This window comes from Pinus tabuliformis, chromosome X (assembly GCF_031772625.1).
Source record: "Pinus tabuliformis cultivar Carrire ecotype Pingquan chromosome X, CPIR1, whole genome shotgun sequence".
NCBI classification, from domain to species: Eukaryota; Viridiplantae; Streptophyta; class Pinopsida; order Pinales; family Pinaceae; genus Pinus; species Pinus tabuliformis.
Window position 1 is genome coordinate 1,278,490,356 of NC_142308.1, and position 25,948 is coordinate 1,278,516,303.

Below are 25,948 nucleotides of genomic sequence, written 5' to 3' on the forward strand. Positions count from 1 at the left end.
GAGCAATCAAAAACATCTTAAATGACTTTGCTATGGCAGCAGGCACTGAGGTAAGCCTCAACAAGTCCAAAGTTTTTTTCTTTAACACTAATATTGCTATTCAGAGAAATATTACCAGAATCCTTGGATTTCAAAGAGAACAACTACCTTCCAAATATCTTGGCATTCCTCTTACTGAGAAACCACTAAGCAAGAAAGTGTGGGAACCAATTTTAAATAAACTTCGGGACAAGATCAGAAAATGGACATGCAGATCACTAAATCTGGGAGGACGCCTTGTGCTCTCACAGGCGGTCTTGCAGGCCATTTCCATTTTTATGTTTTCAGCTCTTCCTGCTCCTCAAGGTATTAAGCAGCGAATAAGAAGCATACAAAGGGACTTTCTGTGGGGCAGAGGGGAAGAGAAAAATAAGTGGGCTTTAGTAGCCTGGGACAAGCTTTGCAAGTCCAAGAGCCATGGTGGATTGGGGCTTCATGATCCTAAGAGCCTCAGCAGAGTCTCGGGAGCCAAGCTTTGGTGAAGATGGATTAAGGAACTGCGTGCCCCCTAGGCTAAGCTTTGGAAACAAAAATATGCTAAGTACTGGTAGGAGAAGGATCACATTAGAATGTCAGGGCAAATCAGGGGCTCCCATGTTTGGAACCTTGCCTAGGATAATAAAAACATTGTTCAACACCATTGTTTTTGGGAAATTCGAGCAGGGGATCTTGCTCGAGTTTGGGAGGATAACTGGAAATAGGAACCCAACCTTTATAGGGATGCAGATCTCAAAAGTGACACAGACAGCAAAGGTATGGTTCTAGTGAAAGACTTCTAGGATCAGGGAAGGAATAATGGAAAATGGAGGGAGTGGAAGGATCTAGGATACAATGATGAAAACTAGCTGAAGACCAAGGCAGAAGCTCTCACCCAGGAGCTAGAGCATAGAAGGATTCTTGTTTCTACCTCAACGGATCAATTAAGATGGGGAAAGAACACTGAAGGAAACTTTAACCTCAAAGAGGCCAAACAAGAATTCACAGGATTTAACTTTGTGAATCCTGATTAGATCTGGAAGAAACTTTGGCAAAGTCCGCATGGGATGAAAATAAAGCTTTTCATCTCGCTAGTGCATCAAAGGAAGATCTTAACTTGGGAGAATCTCCTCAAGAAATGCTCCATTGGTCCTTCCAGGTGTTAACTTTGTGGTGCTCATGAGGAGACAATTGAACACCTTCTCAACCTCTGTCCTTTCACTTCAAAGGTGTGGGATTGGGTGGCTGCTATTTTTAGACAAACTGATAGGGATAGTCTCAGCATATCCAACACTCTTAAGAACTGGAGAAAGAACTTCTCAGGGAATGAGATAGTTAATAAATCCTAGATTCTGGTCCCAGGTTTTGTCATCTGGAATGTGTGGAAAGAACGCAATAGTCGAATCTTCAAAAACAAAACAAACAAGCCCTAACACATAATTGAGCAAATTCTAAGGCACCTCAAAGATACAGTAAGAATCTTGCTGAGGACCCTTCCTAAAGATCCTCACCTGCCCCATGAGGAGAGAAATTTACTTCACTTGGGTCTCCAGTCGATCAGTCCACTGGGAATAATGAAGGCAGTGAACCTTATAAACAAGTGTGCTACCATTTGGAAGCCTCCTCCTTATGGTTTCTTAAAGGTTAATATTGATGGAGCAGCTAAGGGCAACCCAGGATTAGCGGGCTTTGGGGGTGCCATAAGAGATGATCAGGGAAAAACACAGATAATCTTCCATGGCCACTTGGGGAAGGTCACAAACAACATCGCTGAGCTCATGGCATTAGAGCAATGCTTGGAAATCCCGGTGAATTCAAGTTCACACAATGTTATAATTGAAGCAGATTCGGAATTAATTATTAAAGCGGCTAAGAAAAATAGCAATGGAACCTCTCCAGATAAAGTGTCGAAGCACTAGAAGCTCTTGCAGGTTTTTTATCGCATCTATTCTCACCTGCGAACCCTTAAAATTGTCAGATTTGTTCATGTGAAAAGGAAGGCTAACATGTTAGCGAATCGTTTGGCGAATGAAGGAGTCACAAATAGGGACAGGGATTCTAGGTATGCTTGGGATTCGCTTCCCCCAGGTAAATTGCGGGAGGACTGTCTCTGTTAGGCTACCCAGGATATGGAACTATGGACTAACAGGTTGGATCAAAGGGACCCTGAAGACCAGAGGGAGGTTGGAGAAATCCACACAGTCTAACCCTCCTTGGTTTGGTTAATTTCCAAAGACCGGTTTCCTTTTCATTGAATGATGAAAGTTTTGACTCGGTTAGCTCCATGGGATGGGGTAGCCCTCGTCATTTGGCTTAGGTGGTGGTTAACAGAGAATCCAGGTGAACGGGATTGGCTCAAGTACTGCCCACTGGACGAAATTAAGGGACAACATGTGGCGAAAGGAAGTTTTTTTTTTTTTTTTTTTTTCCGCGAGTCAACTAGTCCAATACCATAGCTGGTATATCGGGTGGGGTCTGAATGGTTTATGATTTTTCTGTGTTTGGCTCCGATTCCACTCTTTGAGCGACACGTTGCGGAGCGAGGAGAGAGAAAATCGCCCTCATTGGGCAGTTAACTCTCATGCTTCTAGTCCTTCCAATATTCTTGAGGACTGTTGGATCTTAGTCAGTGGATCAATGGTGGCGATTGTATGTGCGTTTTGGTCGGACCCGAAAAATGTTTAGAGTGTTATGCTTTTAACTTCCGTCGGGTCCGTTTGTCAGTTTTCAGTTTGGCTTGTGGTGGGACCTCTTGTGGATCCACGACGAGTCATGGACTTGCCCTCCAAGGTTTTCTAGGCTCATTTGAGGCACGGCAACACTGCCAGATGACCTTGTGCTTTGTTTGGCGGTTCTCCCCAGATTTCCGGTTTAGGTTTCTCTTAGTTTTGAGTGATTGGTTTGGTTTGGCCTGCCCGGCTATTATTGAACTCTCGCAGAGCAAGTGTGGCTCCTTGTAAATTATGTATATTTGGCTAAGTTTAATAAAAGGTCCTACTCTTACTTGATAAAAAAAAAAAAAAGACTTTTTGAACACCTTTAATATGAAGAATTCACTAGTCAAAACTTGTGATTCCAATGAATCCCTGTGAAATTCTAGACAAATTATATTGGAAAACTTTTCAAGAAGTCTAATAAATAGGGACTCCATTTATTTTCTTCTGGTTATGTTTTAATTGTTGCATTTCTGTTGTATTTAATAAGCTTATTTAGATCATGCTATCCATCTTAATCTAGATGGTAAACCACAATAAATAGGTCTGAATACTTCCACCACAAAAATATTTACCTGATTTATCCGAAACTACTTTTTAAAGAAAAATAATTTCAAACACCGGCAAATGACTTCCATGCTTTGTGTTGATATATATATTTTTTTTCCTTACTGAATAGAAAACACTCAATCAATAAATAATGAAAATAAGATTGTTGAATAAAAAATTCAAATTAAAAAAGATATACCTGGTATCTCAGCTCTTGTCAAATTACAGAGTTTTGTTAACATTGATGTTACCCATACATTTAATTTTAAAATCTTAAAAAGAAACATCAAGCTAATTTAAATTCTAACACATAAGATTTTTTATAATATAGAACACATGTAGTTACATAAAAGGGAAAAACATGAATTTGACAGATAAATGAAAACTGGAAACTGAAATAAAACTATCTAACCAATAATATCTTTCGAACTATTTTACCTTAAGATACAACAGAAATGTTTTTACGGATATAAGGGGAAAGTGAACAGCACTCTATACTCCTTAGATACAGCAACACGTCTCTTTTACCCAACCCCCCCAAAAAAACAAAAATGACCAAAAGATAGTAGCAAGCCTTCTAGAAACTTTATATGGTACAACAAAAATTGTAGCGTTTGTTCAATGAAATCATTGAAAGCTCCTCTCCGATGATAAATTTTTCAGAAATATTCCACACATATCCTCGCTCTGGTGGAAGCTCTCCTCAGGTTTAATAGTCTTTTTAAAAAGGCATCTGCTTGCTTTACCCTGTCGCTTAAATATGGCATTCGCACTTTCATTTTTTCTAGAGCAGGAGCGCTCTCAAGCAATTTACCCATTACCGCTATCTCCCCTGTATCAAATTCGATGATATTTAGCTTTACTTTCCGCAGATTACCGAGTAGAGAGAATGTACAAGGTAACAACGGATCTCTTACTAGCTCCTGCATTCACGTGGCATAGCCGGGCATAAATTGTAATGCAAAATCAGTGGTGGCGGCACATATATTCATGCACATGCTTATAATCACAGTCACTGATGCACAGCTTAGAAAGAAAAGCAATAAGCACTTTAGTCGTTCCTTCAATTTGATAGTTGATTAATTCAAGTTTAATTTTTTTGATTGGTGAATATCTTTGTGATGTGTAGGATTAGTTTGAAAATTACTTGAAAACCTCACTTGAATTAGATCAACCCCTAACATAACATACTTAAATTTGCGTGCTCTTTTCCAAATTATCATAAATTTAATAGAATAAAATCCTCAACTTCCACCAACCACATTAAAATTTTTAAAGCAATTCAAGATTTATTTTATGATTAAAAGATTTATATATGTCCTATTTTTATGAAAGTTTCTTTCAATTAAATGACAATAAAAAATAAAGATTTAACATTATTTTATGATTAAAATATTTTTATATCATATTTTGTGAAAGTTTCTTTTAATTAAATAACGATAAAATTTTATTTTACATCAACCATCACATTTTAATATTTATTTATTACTAAAGCTTAATACTTAATGTGAAATTTAATGTAATATTAATTATATATTTTAAATAAACTTTGAATCTACCACTAATAAAACAATATACAAATAAATAATGATAATTATATTAATTAATTAATTTTCTTATAATAATAATAATAGATATAACAATTTTACATCCTATTATTAAAAATCAAAATATTATTAAAAATTATTATTATTTATTTCTTATAAAAAAATATTATTAAAAATTTGTATTATTTATTTCTTATAAAATATATATCATATTAATGATGATGATGATTAATGTTCACTAAGACCAATGTGGTCTATCCTACCTCAAGAAAACACAGTGTAATTGTCATTCTTCAAAATCTTGTTTCTGTGATCAAGGAGCAAGGAGGTCGCTATAATTAGGCTCGCTTAATAAGTCAAAAAGATTGGAGGTGTGGCTGATGATAGGGAATTGAGAGCGGATGTGGGAAAGAGTCAAGCAGTCTAAAAGGAAGTGCTATTCATCTTCCACCTTCTTAGTGTCACAAATATGACAAATCATATCCTATCATCCCAGGGAGTCTTGGGAGTAGACCACCGGGGAGTCGTGGGAGTAGACCACCGATCAGTCTCACTCCGAAGATCATGAGAGTTAGTGCTAATCCTAGCGATATTTATTTTCTTCTTAGTGCTAGTCAACATAGAGAGATAATTCTCCTTATTGGGTGGGGTTAATCACCTCCTTATAGTACCTTAGCTTCCTTTTACCATCCAACTCCTTAGCATCCCATATCTTGTCCTTAAAACTGGAGGTAATAGTATATTTGATATTGTCCTTACTTCCCATGATGATCTCCTCCTTAATCCCCCAAAGGTTGAGCCAAGACTGAGCATCCTAATGCCCCTAGAGCAAGTGGGGGTTTTGACTAAAGTTAGAAGCAATTTCTGGGAGCCTCTTAGATTCCATATTGTGAAGCCTCTTCTTATACATCAGATATCTAAACATAGCCGCACTTTCAATGGGGGGCAAGCCAACTTTGATCAAGAGGATAGGATACAGAGTATTTCCCTTGTTCTTGAAGTTATAGGTTATGAATTGCTTTTGGATCATCTCAATCTTTCTCCACGACTCCCTAGACATACTGCACCCCAAAATTCACATTTGTATAAGATAATAAGGGTGACGATTTTTTTACTCCAAATGTAAAGATCACTGACTTACAATTGTTTTCAAACTCATAATAAGATTTCCAACCTCCAATAATTCTTTTCTCGATGTTATAATTCCAGTTGCGCTGATAAGGAAAGTCAATACCCAAATATTTATAAGAAGAAATATGCTCAAGACAATGGTTATCATAGACAAAACTACCATGGGTGATTTTTTTGGATTTAATGATCATGACTTTAGTCTTTGTCGGTATTAACTATCATGCCCATCTTGGACCAGTAGACATGAAAGTCTTAAGCGACTTGTCTAGGTATAAAAAAACATATAAACTAGTAACTTAAAAATGGCAATACCACTCATAAAAAAAATCATAAATTTTAGTTTTAATTCTTTTATTATTTTAATATATGTTTTTGTTTAAAAAATATATAAATAATAATAATATTATTATTGATGGAAATACCATTTTTTTGGGTTAAAAGTGATGAAAATATTATATTAAATCAAAATGTGCACTTGGATCACGACCTATTGAGTACAATGAAGGCAAACTACACTTGTAACCTCATTATAGTGTTTATTCTCAATATCTACCAGCCATTATAATGTCCTAAAGAATAGAGGGTATTTGGGAGATATAGATTCTCCAAAACACTTATAGATACACATAAAATTTACACTATATAACATAACCATAGGTACACACAAATTTACACTGCATAGAAAACCTATTGTTAAGAAATAGTTATGATTAAGACTTCTACATCTAAGCTTATACCTTTATTTCCTCAACAAAATTGTTCATTTTCTACACATGAAAGAAGTTTAGAATAGAGAATGCTAGCCTAGCTTCAAATCCCTGATTCTCTCAATAATACTTAGTAAATTACAATCCTTAAATAAAAATCCATGAACAAGTTGATAGACAACTAGCTACAAATCTTGATAATTCTTAACAAAAATCTATAATAAAATTATTAATAATAAATAGAATTATAAATTTTAAACATATTTATTAAATTTAAAATTAAAATAAAATTAAAAATTAAAAAATATCTAATATTAACTTTTATAAATTATTATAAATATTTTTTATTTAGCTGCTATATAATTCAATTTAGGCTGGATTCTTAATTTTTATATGCAAGAAATGAAGGAGGTGTAGTTATTTAATGGAAATGAACTTACCTTGGGTTAAATTATGGATGCATTTAAGCGAACTTTGAAAAAAGAGATTAAACAATTTTGGGATTTGTAGTGTTTTGTAATTTTAATATGTTGAATTTAGTTAATTAATTTTTTATTCAAATTTTAAAACTGAAATTATATTTTACAACTCAGATTTTGGTGCGATGAAAAATGATTTGAGTTTATCCATTATCTTAAGAATTTTGTTGGATTATATTTAGAATTATAAGTATGGTTTATTTTAAGGACAAAAAAATATCATAAATTATATTTATGGTTGGAAATATTGATATATTTATTTTTAAATCAAAATTTGAATCTTCAAACATTTTATTTTAGAATAAATGATAATTTTTTGTAATCTTGATAAGATTACATCTTGAACATGTTTAATATATCACTTTCATGAAAATTGGGAATTGAATCAACCACTTCATATTAAAAAATGCTTTAACAAAACACCGAAACACTATCTAAAATAAACTATGTTAAAAAACCATTTTTTTTAATTTCACATCTAAAAACACTAATTATAACTAATAAAAAAATTTCACGGCCACCGATCCAAGCCCACTTTTCACTTCCTCTCTGTTGTTTAATGGATTGATGGCACGCTTTTCACAAATTACTCGCAACTCAATAAGGCATTGGAGGTAGGTTCATTATCAAATTTGAAAGAGATGGGGCCTTCAGAAAAGATAATAGAGATGCGGAGATGGGGGCTTCAAGAAAGATAATAGAGATGCGGCTAACTGACATAATTAAAAACCCAGTGAATATGGACGCAGGAAAAACGGCTGGAAAATCAATAGATACTGTAACTTCAAAAACGGCACGGCTGGAAAATCAATAGATACTGAACAAGTTACGGGGTCTATAGACCCTGATCAAGAGCCATGATCAAAGCCAGTTGAATCCATATCGAGTCTCATAGGCCAAGGCCATAAGAGGCGGTTGGAACCGCCTTCACAACTTTATTTTATTTCTGCAAATTTCCGTGATCATGTTTAAATTTTTCTCCGTGAACATGTTTTAAAAAAAGATATTAAAAGTGCAAATGAGATAACATAAACTAAAGCTTTTATTGCGGCAAATTTCCGCGATATGTTTAATTTGTTTTCCACGGTCATGTTTAAAAATAAAGATTAAAAGTGCAAATGAAATAACATAAACTAAAGCTTTTACTTTTGCAAATTTCCGCGATCATGTTTAAAACAAAAAATGGATTAAAAGTGCAAATGAAATAACGTGTTTTGTTGGAAGGAAAACAGATTGAAAGCTAGCCTAAAAGTGCAGGTGAAATAATATATTTTGTTTTGCTTACCAAATCAAACATTGCGCTCACTGCTAGTTGCTGGAGTGCAGGAAGCCCCTCGAGGAGCTTGATAAGCAGATCAACTTTCTGTTTTCCCCCTGCTAAAGACCTCCAATTGTTGATGCAGAGGACCTTCAATGATTTCAAGGTACCAACTATCTCAAGAAACCTGTCCACCGAAACTTCTAATAGTTTCCTACGCAAATGCATCCCCAATTCGACAATATTACCTTCCCACTGATTTACAATTCGATAGACCGAATATGAAAGTTCGTGAAAACACACCCCATTTATTCGCAGATCATGTACCGTAAGTTCTCGGTTCTGGAACGGATGAATGCTAAAAATCTGCAGAGTTCTAAGCTTCGGACAGTTCATCGTAAAAACTTCCACCTCGACCCTCCGCATTGAAAATTTTCCGCTTGTAGATAAATGTGTAAGGTTGGGAGCGGAGATAACAGGCTCCTTTAGGCCAACGCACTGGAATAAACTAAGATCCTCAAGGATCGGAGTATGAGAGATAAAGCGGGCTAGAGACTCATCTGTGAACTCCATGCTGTGGAACGAACAAGTAATGAGATGATTGAATCCGGAGAAATTGGTTGGAATACTGGTGAGACTGTAATTGTGGAGAGTGAGCATAGTGAGACGAGTACAATAGAAAAGGGCGGGAGGAACGATTTTCTTGAGCGGAACTATCGAAACGGAATCAGCCAGAGTCAAGCTTTGAACATTCTTGGAGGCTGCATACCGCACCCACTGCCATACGCTTTGAGGAGCAAAACACCAACTGTTGAATCCGGTGGCGCCAAATTCGGAAGTGTAGTTGAACAAATGAAAAGCCTCCAGATCTGTCGAATGCGACAGCAGAAGGTGGAAGATTATTTTCTCCACCGTTGCAACAGAGAGTGGATCGGGATGTGGGTCGACACTGCGCAAAAGGAGAAAGGGAGAGAGCGTGAGTCGAGGAATTTGAGCGTAAAGAAATCTCCATCTCTTCGCGAGAACGGCGCATCTCACGGCCTCCCTAATTGGAATTTTGGACAGAATGCGACAAAGCAATGGGTCTGGAAGTGTAGAAAGTATATCTGCCGCAATCGGCATGTTGATAATTTACAACTGGACTGGCCAAAGATTACAGTCCCTTTGCTGATATGCATACAGTTTCAGAAGGACGATGCCGTCTTGGGAAGAGGATGGACTCAATTTCCAACTACTCTCAGCAAAATGGTGATCTACGGATGATATGTGGCCGTGACCTGGTTCAGCGGCTTTATCTCACTCAAAGTACATATGGTTCATTCGGGCGCCGCCGCCTTGGCACATACTTATTAAATTGAAGCATGGATGATAAATATGGTACAAGCCTAGATTGCCGTACTAAGCAGTCTTCTTTTTAATTAACTCATCAAATTAATTTTAAAATGATCTCAGCTTTATTTATGTGCCATGTTTTCTGTGCTCTTAAAGCTTATGTTTGTTCTATGTAATGTGATACACTTAGGTTTCACCGTTTACCCGTTTTCTCAATTTTGAGCCGTAAAATACTGGTTATTGCAATATAATGACGTCATGGTTAACTTGCTAATTATTTGTGACGGGCAAAATGTAAAACCGGAAGTTTCAAATTTTATACATATGTGTTTATTTACACGAGGTTGGCACGAAGCACTGGCTTCCGGATCGGATTCTGTGCCCTTTCGCAGTGATGGCAGCTACATATATTAAATATGGTTAGTTGAACCTGCGTTCATATTCATAATGCCATACACAAACCTCCTGTTGTCTATATTATAGCCTTTTATCTATATTATAGTTTTGAAAGGGGTCGATATTTTTAGCCTTTGGACTAAAATGAAATGTTTTTTGTAATTTAATTTTTACTATTCAAAATAATGATGAGCTGATTTAATTTTCTAACAGTGTTTTCACTAAAAAGACAATGCCAAAGAACTAATGTTAACATATTGTTATAACTGTCTCTAATGTCTCTGAATGCATCACATTTCAAAATGAAATGTTTTTCTGATTCCACTGCCCAGAGGTGCAAAAAGTACACACCCGTTCTTCCCAAGCTTCTTTAGCTCTTTTTCACCGACCTATTTCGCACAGTTGATGCGAGTTAGTTCTTATTACTTAACTAAGCAATAAGAATCTTTGCTCTCCATGGAATGCTAGCTCCAATGTACTATTTTTGTTAGAGATCACAAGTGTGGTTGAATTATTAAACATAGTACTTCTTCTTTCTACCCAACTCTTTTCCCCATATACGCTTACGAAACTTCTCCATAACAAAACTCCTTAAATCCTTGCTATTTGTGGGACATGCATTGAGGTAAATATTCCAATTTTGCATCCATTTGTTGTTTTGTCTCATCCATGATTTATTTTTTTCACTCATTCCTTCATTGAAGATAACTTTAGGCCATCTACCTTCTCCCATTTGTTCAATTTTTTTGTAGATACCTTATGAGACTCACTATAGCAATTGCTTCGATGGAAGTTGCTCCTCTTTCACTCAACATTACCTCATAAGAAACTGAACTTTTTGTTTTAAACTTGCTCATGATCAGGCATTTTTGGATTTTCTCAACGTGCTTCCATTTGAGACAAGGATGTTGCTAGCCCACACTTCACACCCATATAATATCACTGGACAAAGTAGGAGCCCAAAAATCACTTTAATTGTTTTCCAATCCCATAACTCTGCCTCTCTACATTTGTTTTGGAAAGCATATAGTGCTTTCCACCCTCCTAAATTTCTCTTCTTTCTGCAATGCTCCCAATTAAGCTTGTTGTTGAAATCAATCTCGAGGTACTTGTATTCATTTACTTCTTCAAGAATGTTTCCTTCAAAGAAGAACGTATGTTGGCTCTGCTTCTTTTTATTTGAGAAAATCATTATTTTGCTCTTGCTGATATTGACTTGTATCCCTACTTTTTTACAAAAATGATTGAGGGCATATAGGTGCATCTGCAATCCCTCCGCTGATTTAACAATCAATACAAGGTCATCAACATATAAAAGAAGCTTTATCATAAACTCCCCCAACCGAACACCATCCCCACCTTGTAGATTTAGCCACTCTTCCAATTTGTCAATATATAAAACAAAAAGAGTAGGGGATAAAGGGTAGCCTTGCTTGACTCTAATGTCACTTCTAAAGCTTTCTGAAATGCTTGTTGAAGTTCTAATTTTGACTTTAACCTCTTCATAGAGCTTATGGACAACAACTCTATAATGCAAAGGAATTTCAAATTCTTCCATTCTACTCCACAACTTATCTCTAGGGACGTGTCAAATGCCTTTTTAAAGTCAACAAAGTAGAAAAATACTTTTTCTTTTCCCTCCCAAACCTTTTCAATAATGCGTCTCAACGTGATACCAGGATCTACTGTAGAATAATTTGGCCTAAAACCTGCTTGCCCTTTTGCCCTCTTTTCTTTGACTTCCGCCCACTTACTGATTATATTTTTTGCCATGTCATTGAAGAGTTTTGCAAACAAAGGATTGATCATAATGGTTCTATAGTTGGAAGGATTATTAATATCTCCACTTTTAAAAAGGGGTATTACTAGACTAGTTGTCCAATCTCTTGGGAATCCTTGTCGAATGATGTTGTTGAATATTTCCATGATGTGCAGTGCAAGAATGTTCATTCCCCACTTTAGATATTCTGCTTGAAGTTCAACCAAGTCCTTTGCCTTTCCTATTTTCAACTTCTTAATTCCTGTCTCTACTTCCTGTAATGTGAAAAGCTTTGTAGTTGTGTTGATCCTGGGAGGAGGCTCCTCCTCTGATTTTTTCTCATAAAGTTGTCTTGCATAATCAAACCATTGATTGGCTGTAATATTATTTTCAATTTTCTTCTTCCTTTGTTGAAGTTCCTGCCAAAAATGCTTTGGGTTATTCTTGCCTAGATATATTAACTCTTCTCGCCTTGTTTGCATGAATTCATTCTTTTTCCTTTTTTAAATCTGCTTATATAACTTTACATTCTTCTCCTCATTGCCTGCCTTTTTCAAGGTTTTACTTGCCATTTTGCATTCCTCATCAAACCAAGCATTTACAAGAAAACAATTTGATTCATATTTCCTATTTTTTGCTTTTTTGCACTTCTCAATTGCACCCTGAATTATATTTGTTAACTCAAGACTATTGAGACTTTGGGAACCTCTCTTCCCATTTTGAATTGATCTCTCCAACATTGCTTTGAAGAGAGTGCAATTTTCTTGTGTTAGAAGAATTTTTCCCTTTGATATCGATTGCCAAGAACATTGGTTTTTCCTTCTATGTTGTCTTTATTCTAACCAAGATAGCTTTATATAAATTGGATTATGGTATGATTTTAAGTCCCACATACGATCTCTAATATTAACTTCATATATCCTTTCTATCAAGCTTTGTGAACAAATAATGTAGTCAACAACACTTATCCCATTGTATGTGTTGCAAGTGAACTTCCCAGACCTTTTCCATTTATCTAGACCATTGCAAATAATTAAGTTGAAAGCACCACACATCGTGAGAAACTCCTCTCCAAAATGATTGCTAACTTTGTCATCTTCTGAACATCTCAACCATTGGGGATTCTCCCCTTCAATGAGCCAGATAGGATTGTGATCCTCTTTGCAACAAAACATACTCGCTTGTTGATTTGTTGTTCTAGAATTGAAATCTCCCACTAAAAGAACTTCTCCCTGCTAAGAATATACAACAATATCCTGCTTTAAAGCTGCATATGGGTCTTTGCTATCTAGCCCCTTATTTTTGTAAGTTTTTGAGACTTGAGGTGCAAAATAACATAAATCAATTCTTATTTGGTTCTCATTCTCTGTTATTTTGAACCATAAATATTGTTTATTTGAATCTTCTTTCACAAACTCTATGTGACGACCTTCTTTTTCTTTCACTAAAACCAGTATTCCTCCATACCCTTTGCCATTTTTTGCTGCCTCGTTCCAAAATGTTAATTTCAAAGAACCATCAAACATAGGAGTTTTACAACCAATGTGTTCATGAGTTTCTATGAGACAAATTATGTCTCTACCTTCTGCAATAGGCCCTATCCCAGGTCCCCTCCTCCAAGGGTAACCTCTACAGTTCCAACAAAATAAACTTATGTAGACTTGGGTAGGATTTGATTGCTACATGGCTTGGCACACAAGACTCAACTTTGATTTTTCACCCATTTCATCCATGTTGATCCTGTCGATATCCTCCCTATTATAGAATTAATTATTTTTTCTTTACTGCCAAATTGTTGCCTTGATTTGTCATGACGCCCAAACCTTGCAATAACTGCTTTACCATTGTACAACCACGTTCTTTTCCCTTTGTTTTTTGCTTCTCTAATTTTCTCCACTTATTCTCTTCTCTCATCTTGTTGTTTGCTATTAGATCTTCATCTAAGAAGAAGTGTGAGCCTTTCAAGAGTTTCTTTTTTCTTAAGAGATAGTGTTTGTCTTGCACACTTTCTATGATGACTTTTATGGGTCGAGGCCTCTCTTCACATATTTTTCCCACCATTCTTGCTTGACAAATTTTCCCTCTCCAATGTAATTTCTCTTTCAAAAAATTTGTTGTCAAATTGAGAGTGTTTTCCTTCTTTCCATAGTCTCTTATTCCCCTTATAATAAAGTTTGTTTCCCTATCTTTTCTATCTCTGTGTTCTCTTTCTTGTGCTCTACAAACACTTACATCTTCTTTTTCCTCCATCCTTATGTAACCATTAATGTCCTTAGCTCTGGTTTTGATTTCTTTTGGAATGTTTGCCCTCTTGATATCTTTTTCCCTTTTTCCGGAAATGACTACCTCCTGAGATATTTGTGTATCCACCTGCGCTAATTTAGATATTATCACTTCCTTGTTTGCTGCCATTGATTCTTTCATGGTTTTCCATGTTGTCTTTATGTTTTCCCATTCTTGTTTCCATGTCTCTAACACCTCTTGTAGAAGTGTTACTTGCTCTGTTAGAATCCTTTTACCTTTCATTAAAAAATCAATTTGCAATTGTAATCTCTGAAATTTTGTGATCCCTTTCCTGTTCTTTGGCTTCCAAAATTTCCAGCCTTGGCATGGCCTTCATCAGTTCCTGGACATAGAGATCTCACGACCAAGTAAGCGGTGTAGATGTGGCACTGTAAATGGTTGACTCTTCTTTATTTTTGCTGCTCTTATTTGATTTATTTTTATGGGGTTGTTTTCTTCTTCTTTGTTCACATTTAAAGCGAGCAAGTCTCCACTCTAAAATGCCCCGATATTGTTTTGCATTTACCCAAATCCACTTCTCTGTTTTGTTTGTTGAAACAATTTTGACTTGGCCTACGTGATTTGTTTCCACAGAGTCTGAGATTTCCTTGCCAATGTTTTCATTGTTGCCATTGTTTTCCATTTTGGAATGAAAATTTAAGTGAAAGTTTGCTGGAATAAGGGGCACTGGTACTGAAATTTAACTTGAATGTACAATGTTTTGAAGCTGGGACTTTAAATCTTGTGCGAGCATAAATATAACCTAAAATGATTCACAAATGTGTGCGCATAACATGGAAATAAATTGAATAAACAGAAGATCATTTGAACTTACTGGTCCAAGAGAAAATGCCAAAAAGAAGGAGAGTGAAAAAAATGCCAGAACTCCCTTTCAAACAGTCACAAAGGCTCTGAACTGTTAGCCTCGGTGTACGGAGCTTGCGGGGAGAGTATCAGTGCCAGTTTTACCGCAATGAGGTCATTGTAAGGCTCTAGAATAAGCACCGAGAAATATAAACCGAACCTACTCTGTCCATGAGAAGGTTGGAAAATAAAAATGCTTTCCCCGTGAGAGATTGGAAAAGAAAAACTTGTCTACTCTATGCATGAGATGGGAGGAGATCAGTATAATAATATCATCAACGGACAACCTTCTCGAGGAAATTAGGGGAACATGTGAAATTGCAGGATATTTTTCTTGATCCTATCTGCTCATGGAGTATGTCCTCTCAAAGTGTTGCGGTGGTGTGCAATTTTACTTCATATTTTCGAAGCGTATTTGGGATTGTTCATAAAAACGTGTGGCCGATAGAAGTGAATGGAATGGAAGATGGGTACAAAATGCTCAACTTTCCTGCCTTCGCTCTTGTGATCTTTCTCACCATATGCATTTGTCATAGGTCACCTGAATTTGTCATGTTCGTTTGTCTCTTCGTTTGAGCTGAATAATGGAACTTATTAATTTCTTGCAGCACAAAAGAAATCTCGATACTGAAACGTCCCATCCTCTTTTTCACATTTATTAGAGCTCAATACTGAACATAGTTGTGACGTTCCCTCCTCTTTTTCACATTTATCATCGTTGTTGGGTTCGCCAACGGGGACACCAAAAATCTCACAAAGCCTGCAAATGTTTCACACCAAGGTGGATTTTCCCCCTTTGGATTTAGAGGCATATTCAATGGAGTTTTCATTGTTTATTTAAGATATATTGGCTATGATTCTGTCTCAAATTTGGCCGAGGAAATAAAAAATCCTTCAAAGAGCCTTCCAATTGGAGTCTCGGGATATGTTGTCGTTGTTTCTTTTCTCTATTTCCTTGCATTTGTTGCTCTCTTCTTTCTTACACCCTATGATAAGGCATGTGGCTAATTTGACTCACTTAAGAAATTTAAATGTTTTCTTTCTTTAAAAGATCATCGCTAGTACCAGAAACTTTTGGTTTTGGAAAAAGATATGGACAAATCTCAAGTGGTGTTGGGAAAAGATTACAGATTAATGCATCGACTGCCTTCACAGGAGAGACATCCTAAGGTGGATGACCAACATTTTGGTGTTCGGGGCCGGAAGAGAAAGATCTTCGATTCAAAAGTTACATCGAAGCTCACGGAGAAGGCTGGAAGACCACTGTCGCAAGGGAAGCAGGTTTGACACCACTCCTTTGTCGAGAACAAATTTATATTTGACATTATGGAAAAAATTTAGGTTTTTTTTAGTTTAATAGAATTTTATTATGAGATACAATTGTGTGTTTATGTGTATTAATTAGAAAGAAATTAGTTGGTTTATGTGGAGATTAATTTTTATTTAGTTTAAATTTTCAAAAATTGAAAATAGAATAAAAATGTTTTAAATAAATAAAAACAATGATTTTTTTATTGATTATGTTTTTAAATTTAGGTTTTTTTAGTTTAATAGAATTTTATTATGAGATAAAATTGTGTGTTTATGTGTATTAATTAGAAAGAAATTAGTTGGTTTATGTGGAGATTAATTTTTATTTAGTTTAAATTTTCAAAAATTGAAAATAGAATAAAAATGTTTTAAATAAATAAAAACAATGATTTTTTTTATTGATTATGTTTTTAGATAATTTAAAAATAAAACGTTTATGAAATATTTTCATAATGGGTAAAGGCACTCGTCAAATTTAACCCTTGGATACTTAATGTTTAATTTATTAATCATCATTTTCTAACATCCATAATTAAGCAACACAATTTTACTCTGTTGTATTCATTATATTATGATAAAATTTCATGATTACGTCATTTCAACTTCCTTGTGCTTTCAAGATAAACACATAGTCTCTGTATATGTGGCCACTTAATACACACAAGTGAGGAAGTAACTTTAAGCAATGATTTTTTTATAGCTGCCAAAGTAGGTGACAAGAGGGTTGGAAATTTGGATTTCTTTTTACATGTCATACAATATTTCCCCTTCAAGAGTGATGTTCTCATAATAAATTAACCCTTCACCAATAAAAGTTTGATTAAAAAATTACTCTTCAATAACATAATTATGTTAAAAATTTTCATGTATTTATTACAAGGAAAAAACCGAAATGGCCATAACATATAAATGAGTTGTTAAATCTTGAATTTTGGTTTGAAATTGCATTGAACACTCACAATAAAATATTTAGAACCTGAAATCAAATTCAAACTTAGTTGATCCGGACATGCCATATTATTCGTATATTGAGATATGACTAAAAAGATTTTATCAAACATATAAAATGACCAACATAGTAAAAGTATTGAATGTCATCAATAAAAACTCAAAAGTAGATTAATCAATATGGTTTATGTTATGCTTTACATAATCTAATATATATTATTAGATTTAAAAATAAATATTTGAGATAAGACTAAAAATATTTTATCAAACATATAAGATCACCAACATAGTAAAACTATTGAATGTTATCAATAAAAACTCAATAGTAGATTAATCAATATGGTTTATGTTATGATTTACATAATCTAATATATATTATTGGATCTAAAGATAAAGTATACATTTTACCGTATTTATTTTATCATGTTTTAGATCATGGGATATACACTAATATTAACAAGACTGAGTGCATAGTATTTGAACTTTTTAAAAATTAAAAGAATAAACTTATAATAAATGAACATTGTGGATCTCTTAACATCATTTTATAGGATTATGTTATGATTTACTCCATTGTTACATTTTTAGAGAGAAAACACTTATAATTATTAAATGTAGTAAAAGCTTGCTTTGATCAAATCTTTCTATTTATCACCAAAATTTAGTAAAATTGATATATATAATACCCATGCCCCCCCCCCCTCTCTCTCTATATATACAACAAAACCAACGTGTATAAAAGTAACATTAAATAAAATCATAATAAACTCACTCTAAAAGAGCTCCAAAGAGTATCTACCTAGTTTATTTTAAGACAAAAGAATTTTGTTGAAAAATGAAAAATAATTTTCACCTCAGTGTATTATTTAGAGACTATACCCTTTAATCTAACTAGTAGACATATGGACTAAAAGTTAAATATATTTAAATTATAATACTTTGACAACTAAAATTGTGGAGATTTCAAAAAAAGTGTTGAACATTTGAAACATGGTTATTTTTCTTATTTAAATAATATAATCAGTTCTAGGTAAAATACTTGATGATTATTCGTTGGATATCTTTAAATTATCATTTAAAAACAATAATTTAAGTTCCACGCAAATTCAAAGATAATTTATGATATTATCTAATATAAGGTTTGATACAAAATATAAATATATGACACCTTGAAAAGGCACAAGAACATACCACCAATGTCCAACTTTCAAATCCATCCAATAAGATAAAGGCATTTGGAAACAAATTATTAATTGATACATATGCATACTATTCTAAATGATGGTTTACTAAAAAATCTGGTTACATCAAACTAATGTCACAACTTACAAGTTTCTAAATTCCATTGCTCCAATACTAATAAAAGCAATGAAATGCTTGAAGTTGCATGAAATCTATGCATTAAATCCAAATAAAGAGGGGAATTGGATATGTGTGCAAAAGAATCTCCTCATATTTAAATGCATCTTAAGAAGCATAAAGGGAGATAAGCTATGCCATATTAGCCAAATGATCCAATCTAAATGCATCACATCTTTAACTGCATTTTCTAAAAGGTTGGTAAGATGTGCACATTTTTCAACCTTAATGGAATTTTTCATGTGCCATCGACCTATAACAATGACACATGATTTTTTTTTAAATGATATCTTCAATTTCTTCTTACGACAACCATCACCCATGTTGCATGTATTCCACATTCCATCAATATACAAAGAATATTAAAATTCCATATCAAAATTTTAATATAGTAGATGACAACAAAAGTATATATATATATATATATATATATATATATATATATATAATTCTCACAGGTCAAAAAGTCTTCTTTCCTTTGCAGCTTGCCAAATCTCATAAACTTGTTCTCATTTCACCTATTTTGTGTTAGGACCTATTAATGATATACACATCAATGCATCAAGTGAGTTAATTGATAGTCTTGTTATCCTTATATTTTTTATCATATTTTGCTTAGAGAACCATTATACACATGCGACGGGGTTCATTGATATGACAAGCAATGATTGCCATAATTTTAGCATATTTGGATACCTAGGGTGCCAATCTTTTGTTTGAGAAAATATTTTCCATGCATCTTTCATTGGGAATCTTTCTCCATTATAGTTCTCTTTTACAAGTTGTAATATCAAATGTTGGTACATTTTAACCTTCATTACATGTTTTATGCTGCAAATGCGAAAAAAAATATTTCAAGCCAATGCCTTACATTATTTTCTCTGACATATAATGACAAGGATTAAACAACCTTGATGCATTAAAAAGATGAAGATCTAGAAATCGTGAATTTAAACTCTCAATCAATGCTTGGACATAATTTACTGTAAGTTGTATGCAACTCTAAATGGAGCCATAAATGCAAGCTGCCATTGGTTGTGACAATTGTTCATCGTGGATTGGAATATACAAAATATCATGTGTATGGGTATTCCCGTCTTTGTCAATGTTTTCAGGGAAACCATCTTTAGAGTCTTTCAAAAATTTAGTAAGATGTACAACACCTTCTGCAAAAGATCTTATGTGCAGAAATATCTTTTAAGAGTATTTAATGCATGTTTAATAGCTATTCCAAGCGATGTGACATCCACATTATCTTCTTGAATTTTTTTGTTTATATTATTAAACTCCAAAATATCAACAAGCATATTGAAACAAAATTGAACTGAAAAAATCCTTGCCTTATGATACCATGAATTCTTTCTTTCTCTCTTACACAAGCTCAAAATAGTAGGCATCAATGTAACTAGTATTTCAACCACTTGATCCCTAGAGAGCCATCGAATCCCATGGATTTGAGTAACATGCAATGATTTTAATTACATTATATCTAATAAAAATGAGTTCATTATTCCTCTTTGTCTAATTTTCAACCCATAAGTATACCTTGTTTGCTATTTTATCAACATATAAAAACTATAGTATCTTTTTTGAAGCATCTGATGCTGTAAGTGCTTCACGATGTGCAATGCAATAAGTACCAATAAGATTTGGTAGATCATCATTTAGCAATGTGACAAATAAATTTTCACATCCAACCATAGATGAATCACCATTAGTCAAAATTGATATTAGTTTCTCATTTTTCAACTGCCTTGTTTCCTTTAAATTAATTGTGGTATCATATATAGTCTTTCCTTTTCCATCAGGAACAATAATCATTTCATAAATTGTGACAATGAAGGGCCAAAACCTTTTAAGTCTAGATATGTATAATGCACAACAATATGTTGTTCTAAACCATTGCTTATACTTTCATCTAACATTATATAGAATAATGGACTTTCTAACATTTTTCTAGCTTACACCTATTCAAGGTAATTTGATATAGAGTGAATAAATTCAGTGGATGTTTTTCTATTTATGTAGGAAAAATACTCCACTCGAGAAGGCATATTAGGTGTCTGTAAATGCATTTGAAGATGATAAAGATCTTCATAAGTAGAAATTGAAATATCCTTCTGTGCAATAAAATATTTTAACTTCATGGTGGTTATGACCCTTTACTTACTAGCCTCACTTATAGCCACTATGTGTTCTGTAATGGGCTTTGCTAACCTTTCAGTTTCATACAAATTTATGTGAGTTGATGTTTTATGAATAATATATTTTGCATGGGCTTTCGTAGCGTCATATTGAATGGTATTACATCCATATCCAATACTGCACGAGCGTTGAGATTTGTATCTTTCACAAATGTTTCACTTCATACGAGACTTGCCATCTTCAACTTTGATACTATAAACCCAACGATATTTTATCATCCACTCTTCTCGAAATTCACGTTTTTAGAAGTCCTTCCTCCTCGAGCTACTAGTTCCACCATCTTGTCCTTCCTTTTCATGGCCAAGAATTTATCAATCAACAACAAACTCTTAATTTATATCTTCATTACCATCATCATTCAAATCAGGTGTATATGGAATATATTTAGCATTAGAAGTCTTTGATGTTTTAGAATATCCATAAAATTTGTCTATAGTTGGTTGAACCTTCATTTTTGAAGGCATTTCTATTTAAATAATTTCCCAACTTGCAAAACAATTACAATAAATTAACAATTTAAAAAACTCACAAAAAAAACAACTTAACATAGTTAGCATAAAAGGTATTATCTATAAATAGAAAAAAATACTAAGAAAATGTCAATTTAGATTTAAGAAATAAATCATAGCTCTCCATAAATACAAAAACTAATTTAACCTTTCATTGAACTCTAAAATAATACTTTGAAGTTTAAATTGTCTTGAAGTTTTCAACAACAAATAAAAAATATAATTATAAAATTGCATTATCTAAGTTTAAACTATAATTAAATCACAAGAATGGAATAAAGAGTGGAGGATTGATAACACATTCCACCTTGAATTGTATATGAATGACGAATGATTTTTTTTATCTATTTGTAATAATATAATTTTATTAGTCACTCAAATTACATTTTGGTAATATATGATGATATTATCCCTTCAATAAATATGATCAAAATGTTAATTGAATAATTGCGTTGTAAGACGTTCCCTTTGAGAATAACTCCCTCCCATTCCACCTATACCATTGTAGGACATTTATTTTGTTGCTAGACGATTGAAATATTGTCTTCCATCGGATTAAGACCGGTATTGTCAGTTACAATTCGGTATAGCGATATGCCACCGCTACCTAGAGGATAAAGTCTTGGCACAAAGGCTCTTGAGGCTATGAGCCTCTTCCTTGTTGGCGTTGTTATGCTGGAAAACCTTTGAATTATTCAGATCCATTTCATTTCCCTAGAGCATGTGGAAAACCTCGCGTGATTCCAATGTTCGACAGGTAGAAATTGCTAGGACGCATGCCCCAATTATTGTTTCCGCTATTGAATACACGAGAGACTGCAGTGAGCTATCGACCGATACAAGAGAGAACCTAACCACCAATCACAAGGAAACTCATTTCAGGAGGGGCCAATTACCACTAGTTGATGCAGTGGATGCACTCGATGTTGGGACTCAATATAAGGGGTGATGCTTGTACTCAGTGGTGATGGATATGCTCTAATTTCTGTTGAACCTGTAACTGAAATAGTAAGTGTCCTCTATATGAGGAGTTGGGTAAGCCTGCATTTTGATTTTGTCAATTCAACTTGGTATTGTGCCTTTCTCAAGGTTAAGTTAAAAAATTGATTTGCAGGAGTTATGTTATAATAACCCAAAACTATTCTTTTAGTAAAATTTTGAACAACCTTGAGGATTTACAACATATAATTCATGCAGAAAAGCAACCTACCCCTTCCTCCTCCGGTGTTCATGCCTATACAAGGAGTTGGGTAAGCCTACATTTAGGTTTTTTCCATTCAACTTCTTACCTTACGATTTGATACTTGCTAGCATGTTCTTAAAATAACTTGTTTATATTCACCTACTTGATATGTGGTACTATGTTTTTAAAGTAACTTCAAAAAATAATCATCAACAAAAATAATCATGTGCATTTTATTGTAGAAAAATCAATTTACATACCATCTACACAGAAAATTCCTCAACAAAAAAATGACCATACACATCTTTCCTCTATTATGCTCTTAACCTGCAAAACGATACCAGAATACAGAATATGCGAAGAAAGATACCCAGAACATAGAATAGTGAGAAACAACAACAAGTGTTTTATTATTCAGAAAGCAATGTTCACTTGCCTCTTCGAGGGGGAAACCTCCAATAGAGCAGAGCTCGATTACAAAATAAGACATGATGCTCTTTGCAGGGAGTCTCTATCCTTTATATATGACTCATACATGCAATACCATGGATCAATACCATGGTTCTTATTAATACCATCTATCTAATACCGTGGCCCATTTGCAACTAACTGTGGTCCCGTCATTAAATGCGGGTTAACCACTTACAATTATTAATATGGGATTTATTAACTCTTTACTTAACTATAACTATGACTCGATCCTACTACATAAATAAGGGGGTTAGGGTGGGACCCTAACATGCCCTCCCCCTTAAGAATAGCCTTGTCCTCAAGGTTGAAGATGCAGAAACTGCTGAAGAATAGTGGTTGGTTCCCAGGTTGCATCTTCCGGAGAGGTGTCTTTCCACTTGACGAGGACTTCCTTGATCATGTGGCCACACAGGTGCCGTTCTTGTGTGTCGAGGACCTGTTCAGGTTGGAGCCAGATTGACCCTTCTTCATCCAATTCAGGTAGACTGGTTTGAATTCTTTAATTGTTCCCAATCACTTTCTTGAGGCATGAGACATGAAAAACTGGATGGATTTTTGCAGTGGGTGGCAAAGCTAGCTTGTAGGCCACTTCTCCAATGTGTTGAAGTACTTGATACGGTCCGTAGAATTTTGGTGATAGTTTCTGACAACCCTTGTCTTTGAGTGATGTTTGCTTATATGGTTGCAGCCTCAAAAATACCTGATCCCCTTCTTGAAATTGGCGCTCTGAGCGATGCTGATCTACCTATTGCTTCATGCGGTTTTGAGCTTGATGAAGATTCTCTCTAAGATGGGCGAGCATGGTTGTGCAGTTTTGTAAGAGTTGATCCACTGCTTGTACCTTTGAGCACCCCTTGATATAAGAAGTAGGGGAAGGAGGGAGTTGACCATAAACTGCTTCATAGGGAGTCACTTTGGTGGTGGCATGATAGTTGGTGTTATACCACCATTCAGCTAGAGGTAACCACTGTACCCGAAGATGTTGCTTTTCTGAAGTGAAACACCTAAGGTAGGTTTCCATACATTTGTTGACTGCTTCAGTTTGACCATCCATTTGTGGATGATAGGAAGTACTGGGTTTTAGTTGGGTACCTTGTAGCCTGAAGAGTTCCTACCAAAAATTACTAGTGAAGATCGGGTCACGATCAGACACAATAGAAGTGGGCATGCCATGCAATTTGAAGATCTGATCCATGAAAGATTGAGCGACCAAAGTCGGTGTAAAAGCGTGAGGTAGGGAGTAAAAATGAGCATACTTAGAAAGTCGGTCCACAACCACCATGATGACTGAATTTTTTCCTGACTTTGGAAGACCTGTAATGAAATCCATAGAAACCTCCGTCCATATTGATGCCGAATGGGCAATGGTTGTAATGTGCCTGGTGCTTTGACTGTCTCCCCTTTGTGGCGCTGACAGACATCACATTCCGCTACAAAAGTAAGGATGTCCTTTTTCATGCCTATCCAAAAAAATGATCTTCTAGTGCGAGCATACGTCTTCTGAAAGCCTGAATGTCCTGCAGTGGGGGATGAGTGCAATTCCGCCAAAATGCGGCTTTTGAGGGTGGATGTTGGTGATATTACGACTCTGTCCTTGTAGCGAAGAATCTCATCCTGCCACGAGTAGCCCTTGGTGGAATTTGGATCCGCCTGCAATTGAGTAATGAGTTGGGAGAGCCAGGGATGTGAAAACCATTCCCTACGAGCCTCTTCAATCCATTCTGGAATGGGAAGGGAAATTGCGAGCAGGGTACTTTCCTCCTCAAATTGGCGAGATAATGCATCTGTTACAATAGTTTCACGCCCTTTCTTGTAAATGATTTCATAATCATATCCCAGTATTTTGGCGAGCCATTTATTTTGTTGTGGGGAGGATAGGCGTTGCTCCAAAAAATTTTAAGACTGTGATGGTCTGTGCAGATTTGGAAACATCGCCCCAATAAGTAAGGTTGCCAAGTATCTACTGCATGTAAGATGGCCATCATTTCCTTCTCATAGGTAGATTGTCCCAGATTCTTCCCACTTAGTTGTTGGCTTGTGAAGGCCAAGGGTTGACCTTCCTGCATTAAGACCGCCCCAATACCCATACCTGAAGCATCACATTCAATGACAAAAGATTTGGTGAAGTCGGGTAGTGCTAAGACTGGAGTGGAACACATGGCATTTTTGAGAGCTGTAAATGCCTGTTGTGCTTCATCATTCCAGAAGAATGAATTTTTCTTGAGGAGTTGAGTGAGGGGCTTCGCAATGCGACCATAATTGCGGACAAATTTGCAATAGTAGCCTGTGAGACCCAAAAATCCTCTCAGGCTCTTCAAGGTCTTAGGTTGAGGCCAATCCTGCATTGCCTGGATCTTTTTGGGGTCCACATTGACACCTTCACGCCCTACAATGTGGCCCAAATACTCAACTTCTTCCATGCAAAAAGAACACTTGGACATCTTAACAAATGATTTATGCTTGCGGAGCAGTTGCAAGAGTAGATATACATGATGAAGATGTGTAGCCCAAGTGCAATTGTAGATGAGGATGTCATCGAAGAAAACAAGGACAAATTTCCTGAGATATGGTTTGAGAAGGTGGTTCATAAGGCTCTGAAAAGTAGATGGGGCATTACAAAGACCGAATGGCATGACTAGGAACTCATAATGGCCTTCATGAGTTCTGAAAGCAATCTTTGGAATGTCGACTTCCTTCATGCGAATTTGGTGGTAGCCTGAGCGAAGATCCAGCTTAGTGAAGAATTGAGCCCCATTGAGTTCATCCAGCAAATCATCAACAACCGGGATGGGAAATTTATATTTGACTGTCAACTTATTGAGGGCTTTGAAGTTTGGACACATACGCCATTCCCCATCTTTCTTGAGCACCATGACCACCGGTGATGAATAAGGACTAATGCTGGGACGAATGATGCCTGCTCCCAAA

At 35.1% G+C, this 25,948-nt stretch overlaps 1 pseudogene; it reads left to right on the top strand.

Moving 5' to 3' along the window:
- Positions 1-16,126: 16,126 nt before the first annotated feature.
- The window catches only part of LOC149144688 (phosphoenolpyruvate carboxykinase (ATP)-like), a 38,740-nt pseudogene continuing 28,918 nt past the window's right edge, over positions 16,127-25,948 (top strand).